General features: G+C 43.1%; 1 protein-coding gene across 3 annotated transcripts in view; it reads right to left on the reverse strand.

Moving 5' to 3' along the window:
• Positions 1-7,346, reverse strand: part of Pbx1 (PBX homeobox 1) — a 314,214-nt gene that overhangs the window by 175,492 nt on the left and 131,376 nt on the right. The window lies entirely within an intron of this gene.

A 7,346-nucleotide genomic window follows, 5' to 3' on the forward strand; every position in this document is an offset into this window, starting at 1 on the left:
GCTCACCCACCTCACCTCTGCAGATAGCAAACAGTAGAAAGGAGGACTCAGGACGAGGAAGGGCTGGACTCAGCTTACCCCTTGAATACGAGTCTAGGGTCAGGGTCCTTATTTTGTAAAGCAGAGTGTCTTTCTTTTTCTTGAGTGATTTTATAAGATTCCATTCCTGCTACATGCTACATGGAAGTGGGACATACAGATGAGGGAGTTGAAGCAGTTTTAATGGAGATTCTCCTTCTCTGGAATGCTACGCAAGGATGAGTCCTCTGACCTCAACTCCTTGCGCTCAAAACCTTCCTACTTCTTGTGATTACTTAAATCGGAGAGTGCCTTATTGAACCTTATGAAGTTTGGAGGCCATAATCTATAAGGATGGCGGCTCACCAAATAGAATCTCAGGACACTCTCCAATGACCTGTGTTCAAAAATGAGTGTATTAAATATGTGCACCCCTGAGAATCCACACTGCCATACGTGGATGGACACCAGGGTAACCACAAATACAGTAGCTCAGTTCATGCAAGGTGTATTCTAATCAAAGAAAAGCAAAACCAGTGGCAGAGGCAACCTTGATCGATCACACATTCTGACCCATGGTGAGGCTCACTGGGGTGTGAGAGCTCAACCCAGCAGCAGCCTGTAAAGGTTTCCTTTTCAATCATACAACACACGCCAGTCTTATCAGAAAGACAGTAAGCAAAGGGGTTATATCATACTTATAAAGGGCGGTACCCATTGCAGAGTTCACAGAAAGAAACTTGGGCTACATCTACAAGTTAAGAGCCCAGTGACTTACATGGATGATAAGAAGGAAACAGACATATGGTCACATGGCTAACAACACAGGTAATCAAAGGCAGAAGGACAGATTTAAAAAACAAAAAACAAAAAACAAAAACATGGGGACTCCACAAAAAAATATTTCAGAGACAGCCTTCAGTAAACCCACGAGAGTCTTGTATTTTCCAAAAACAAAAGCAAAACTCCAAAACCCAGGCAATCAAAAGCTGGAGGCCTATTATAACTTACTCTCTTTTGACATTTTAGCTTAATTATCTCAGCAGATGCTACCACTGGACTGAAGGCCAAATCCAGGTTCCTCTCACACATAGGTGCCTGCAAGTCAAGCAACAAGAGGGTGACCGGGCACTGTCAGCAGTGTATTTGGGTGTTTTTAATCTATCTGCTTCTAAAACCTTCTGAAGAGGTTGAAAAAAAAATCTTAGAATACAAATTGAAAATTAAAGACAAGTTGATGGTATCTCAGAGTTAAACGTGTCACATAAGAAAATTGTAATCAAAAATCATCTCTGTGCTTCTCAAGTCTTTGACTGTGTCCAGTCACATGATACACACACTTGGCTCTGCATAGACATAGGAAAAGCAGAAAGGAAAGCATGTCACTGCTTCGTCATCAGATAAGATGAGCTGTGCCTTCAAAAGGAGATACGCCCACAAGCCTGCAGACCGAAGCGGGCCAACAGGACATTTCATTTTTTCCGTATATTCTAACATAGTACTGAAAGGTTACAGACAGACTTTTTATGACTGGATTCCCTAGAAAACAGTCATAAAAAAAATAAATAAAAGTATGGGTAGATATTTCTGGAAGTAAATACTCATCTAATTTATGCTACCTCAAGTTTTGAAGTGTTGGTTATTTTTTATTATTATTAAACACAGTCCATATTACTTATTTACAGGAGGTTATTTTTTTCGGGGGGGGGGCTGTGGGTACTATATAGGTAAGTGGTTCTCATCTGGGACTGTGGTGATTGTGTCTCTCAGGGGACAGTGGGCAGGATCGGGGGGGGGGGGGGGGGGGGGGGGGGGGGGGGGGGGGTCCTGGTATGCTGCTGCCATCTGTAGATAGCACCTGGGAATGCTGCTGAACAACCTATAGTGTGCAGAACCACAAGAAACTGGGTGACCTCAAACACTAATCCTGTTGAAATCACAAAATACTTACACAGATTATCATCAGCATTATAAGATATCTCAAGTCATGCTCCCCACCGAGATGGAGAAGGGGAAGGAAGAGTGAGAGAGAAGGAGAGAAAGGAAGGAAGAAAGAAGGAGAGGGGGTTAAGGAACAGAATTAAAGAACTCTTTTGCTATCATTTCACTTATCAAAAGTATAGTTGAAGGACTGGAGAGATGGCTTACAGCCGTTAAGAATACTGATTGCTCTTCCAGAAGACTAGTGTTCAATTCCTAGCATCCGCATGGGGGCTCATAGGCACCTGTGATTCTAGTCCCTGAGGATCTAACACCCTCTTCTGGCCACAGTGTGCATTGCATGCACATAGTACACAGATGTACATTCAGGCAAACGCTAATACGCATAAAATAAAAATAAATAAAAATCTAAAACAAAAGGTATAGCTGCTATTTGTACATGCTACGGTTTTCCTACTGCACCATCAAATGTGCTAGTAAATCCTTCCACTTGGACTAGCCTTGTACCACACGTTCAAAAATGCTGGCCAGTTGGCAGAAGCCTGAAGAGGAAATATTTATCTGGAGACACCCGTGCTGAAAAGATGAACATCCTGACCAATTGCATTAAAATCAAATAAAGTTTAAGATACACAAACGTTAAATGTGTAGCTAATGAGAAATAAACACGTCTGACTTACGCAGTCCTATATGTGGTACCCATCCAATCCTATAGCACTAGATCTCTGGCACTCAGTAACCCAATAATATTATTTTTTGAGATCAGCTAGGGTCTAAATAGTGCGTGCTCTGTCTTTAATATTAATAAGTTTTGTAACTAGCAGTTTCTCGTAGCTCCGAATTCTTGAGCACAACTAGAAAGGGCACTTATCCTGAAAAATCTAATAAATTTACAGTTTTATATACTTCCTTCAATTGTAAAAGTCTTGTTCAATAAACTTTAAAATGCCACTATAGAGCAATAACACAGACAGTATAAACCCAGCCCTGGGAAAGCTGTGCGACCAGAAATTGTTCCCCTTTCTGCTACAGCAATAAAGTTTTATATGTTTGAACTGACTGTAAAAAGGTTTGAATGTTGGCAACTGGGGAATAATCTGTCTTCTTTATAGTTATTATCATATTTCCCACAAGACCCCTTGGTCTGTGTCAATCCTTCTTGTATATGACACCTTTGTACTGTCAGCGAAAGCAAGTCTACTTGCTTTTTTTTTTTTTTAAACTATAGGACTTGTATCTGTTTTCCTTCAGATTACAGCTAACAGGAATAAATTATTTCTGACAAGCATCTATTGCAGCATTTTACCAAATAAAGCTGGTTGTGACTGCTTTTCCAGGAGGGGGGCGGGACTCCTCCCTTCTCCTACTACCCCCCCCTTTTTCTCTCAACTGATTCAAATGCAATTCAGGGCTGGTTAAATTGGAGGAAATGCCAATAAAAAGAGATTTGTAGGAAAGTTGCTCTGAATGGCAGAGCCAGTGGAACATGGTGCTTCAGTCCTCTCGGGTGCCATTGGGTCTGTGTGGAGGAGTGAGGGAAGGGAGGAGGGGGGAGGGATCATACCCCTCCTTAAGACCTCTCCCAGAACTAAGAGCACCGCTACTACATAGAACTGAACGGGTACTTTCCTGGGCTCAGATAATAACCAGTGGGGAGGGGGCTGGGTGCAATCAGTATGAAAAGTAATAAAGTTGTCAATCGGTGCACTTGGGCTCTTGGCTAAGCAGTCATTATGGCTGAAAGAAATTTAGGTTCATGCTAATAAATAACCATGCTGTGTATGCATGTTTGGGGGCTGGGGGGCGGGGAGGCATGGACCTTACTCTGTAGTCCCTCTATCCAACAGCTCAACAGCACATACATAGACCTGTTCCCAGGAACCCATTTCCCTGAACCAACCGTGCTAAATACGTGCACCCTAATCTCGCACTTTCACAGCACTAGTCTGATGTTTTCAGTTTTCTTCCCTTTGCACGTGATTCCAGCCAAAAGACGGAGGAAGGGTTCTTTAAAAAGACTAAGAATGAGTATTTCCAAACATCACGATTCATAAAATCAGAAGACAAATATATGGTTAGGTATCAATACAAATGTCACAATACATTAATTATCTCCATGCAACAAATAGACAAGCTCTCTCTGAGATCACGAGATTAGTCATATGAATATATATTCATATGCACATGCATACACCACATCCATGTGCAAATATAACTCCACCCACCTGACAGCTCTGGTATGAAGGCCACATGTCAAAAGGTGTCTATGAACAGAGCAACTGCACAGAATCAGCTGGTGCCAAGTGTGATGGAGTAAACACATTCATCCTTCAGTCTGAGCTTCAGATTTATGCATGTGAGCTTGGAACAGCATCCTCTTAAATGTTCCCTCTCCATGAGTTCAGGGTCACAAAAACACACTGCCTTTTTCTAGATAAGCCCAACAATCAACCAATCAATCAATCAATCAATCCTGCCATGTCATGGTGGGAGGACATATCTTGCTTCCCTCAGCTCTCTTCACAGCCCTCAAAACAGAAGAGCCATGCAAACTGTACCATCTAGCAAAAGTACACCCACTTCAACCTTACTGGGTCTTAATTTCTAGCTGCAATTGGAAATTGAAGGTTCCACGATCAGTCACTTTTTTCTATGTCTGTTCCATGCACTTTGTCTGTATGATCCAGGTTTACTAACTGTTTGCCATTCAATAGGTTCTTGACTCGATCTGAAGATGTCATGAGGCGAGCCAGAAAGAAGCATCATGGATGATGATGGCAGAAAGCAGTGGGATATCAGGGGCCCACAGAGCATATATCTAGCTTCACGTTATCAACACATATTTGCAGAAAGATTGGCTGACGGATACAATAGTGGCACAGACATGGCAGTAACCAACCACTTTCTCACTGGTTTTAAAGCTCATTTCACAAGAACAAACACATGCCCACAACTACAAATTTAACCAAGAACTCATGCTCGGGAGCTCACAAGTCCCAGGGGCAAATCTATTAATACTTTATTATTAAATGAACATAGTATCAGACAATCTTCTGAATGTGCATTCCTATGCTCATAAACAAGTGCAGCTCTCAGGCCTTATCAGAGAAATTTCTTTGTGTGTGTAGAAACTCACGACTAGTCAAAGTGCACAGAATAAATGTTAACTACGAATAAGACATTGGCATCACTTGGTTCACGATACTCAGGAATGAACTGCAGAAAGAGTGTTAAGAGCCAGACAAGTAGACAGGCCCAGAGGGAAACTGTGTCTTCTGGACATGACCAGACTGCTGGACTCATGAATTCCCAGCAACCACTGCTGCCTATCAAAAAAAGATCAAACTAGTAAACATTCTATCTTGGAGAATGAGAGGTTCCTATAGTCCTCCTCCCCAAATTGAGGAACCACTGGCAATTCATGGCTTCTGGGAGAGGAAGTTTCAGCTTATTTGAAGGGTGTGGCCCCTGGTAGATCTAGCAGGTTCCAGTGAACAACCCCACACATGTGAGTATATGGGCAGCTCAAACTAGACTCAGTAGGTTACTAAATCGGACAAATACATAAATAAATCGAACTGGAAAGATCACTTGGTGGGACTCAGTGGTGAAGAGCACTTCCTGTTCTTGCAGAAGACCGGGAATCATTTCCCCAAGTCCATGTGGCAGCTCAAAAACCAACTAGAACTCCAGCTCCAAGGAGTCCGATGTTCTACTCCAGCTCCAAGGAATCCGATGTTCTACTGTCTCCACAGACAGCAGGCACACATGCGTTATGCAAATATCCATGCATGGGAAATTCTCATAAACACAAACATCTCTTAAACATAAACAGTAAGAACAGGAGGTTAGAAGTAGATATGGAGGTCTAGGGAGGATCTGGGAGGCATGAATGTAATCAAAGTACATTTCATGAAATTTTGAAAGAATTAATAAAAGAATTACATTTTTTTTAAAAAAAATCCCTTGAACTTGAATATAAGAATGTAAAAACACTCCAACATAGAACAACGTGGACATCCGAAACCTCTACATAGCTGTTACATACAGCAGGGCAAAACCGAGGAGTTTAGGTTTTAATCATTCATCTATTGTAGTTGCCATGGTTTTGAAGCAGCATCTCACGTAGCCTGGCATGACCCAGAATGGAACTTGCTATACGTAGCCTAGGCTGGCACAAAGCTGAGGTACTAAGAGTGGTGACTCCCACACCTCACCTCCTAAGTGGACAGAATACAGCATGCTTTGCTACGGACACCTTCGACGGCAGAGAACAACTGTCTTTGGAAGAAAGCAGGTAAACTGTAGGTTAGCAAGCCTTGTTTCTGGGGTAACGCACTCAAATAATAACATTTCTGCATCCCCCATGGCTTGCCACCTTTTGACCGATATGTTTACTCTTGCTAATAATTTTATCAAGTACTTTTATATTCGTGTCATTGATGAAGAAATTCACAACCAGATGGACTGAATATTGCTGCTCCAGTCCCCTGTTGACAGCCTTCTGATGTGCTCCATTCGTGTCACCCAGGCGGTCTGGGCCCCTGCATCATCCCATTGGCTACAGGTCTCCCCGACATGGTCACCCGTGACACCAGTATGGCAAGCAAAGTACTAAACCAGGAATGGAAAACCATCTCACGCCCATCCACTAGACGCTTGCTAAGTCAAGTGAATCATCACAAGGGATCCGGGCGACACTCCTGAGAAATCAGAGCGCTCCTCTCAAGTCTGCAGTGGAGAATTCAACAGAGGCTGAGGCTCCCCTGACATGCCCACCCCACTTCTTCCTAAGCCAGCCATGCTGGCACATTCTCTCTCACACCGCCACAGGGATGCGAGGTCCCTCAAGAGCTGCCAAGCTCTCTGATATACGGGCTGCTAATGCAGCATTATTAAGAACACGTTTGTCTCTACTCCTCTAAGCATGCGGCTTCCCTGCCTGAAGGAAAGCCACATACATGCTCCCACAGAGGGACCCAGCAAAGTGCCCTGGAACCCACAAAGGGAAATCAGCATGCCAGGGGTTAAGCACACCCTGTAATAAGCATCTCTGTTCTGGCGTGTTGCGAAAGCCCATTACCTCCCGCCACATTACCTCATTCATTTCTTATATGCGGATGGTTTATTTTCCCATGAGCACCCTGGCTCTCAGTATTAAGTCCCCTCCTTCGCCTCTATTTCTCTATCCATCACATTTAACACTCTGACAGTAACAGTCTATAATGTTTCTATTCTACAAAACCGCTCTGTCAACTCCAGGCTTCCAGAGCAGCAACTGAGGAAAATAAATAACATCAACGCCAGCGACGACAGCATCACAGCGCCCGTCCTGCTGGGCCCCCTTTTTTTTTTATTATTCTACAAAGAGAAAGGAGAGAGGGAGA

This window comes from Mastomys coucha, unplaced genomic scaffold, assembly GCF_008632895.1.
Source record: "Mastomys coucha isolate ucsf_1 unplaced genomic scaffold, UCSF_Mcou_1 pScaffold1, whole genome shotgun sequence".
Lineage (NCBI taxonomy): Eukaryota > Metazoa > Chordata > Mammalia > Rodentia > Muridae > Mastomys > Mastomys coucha.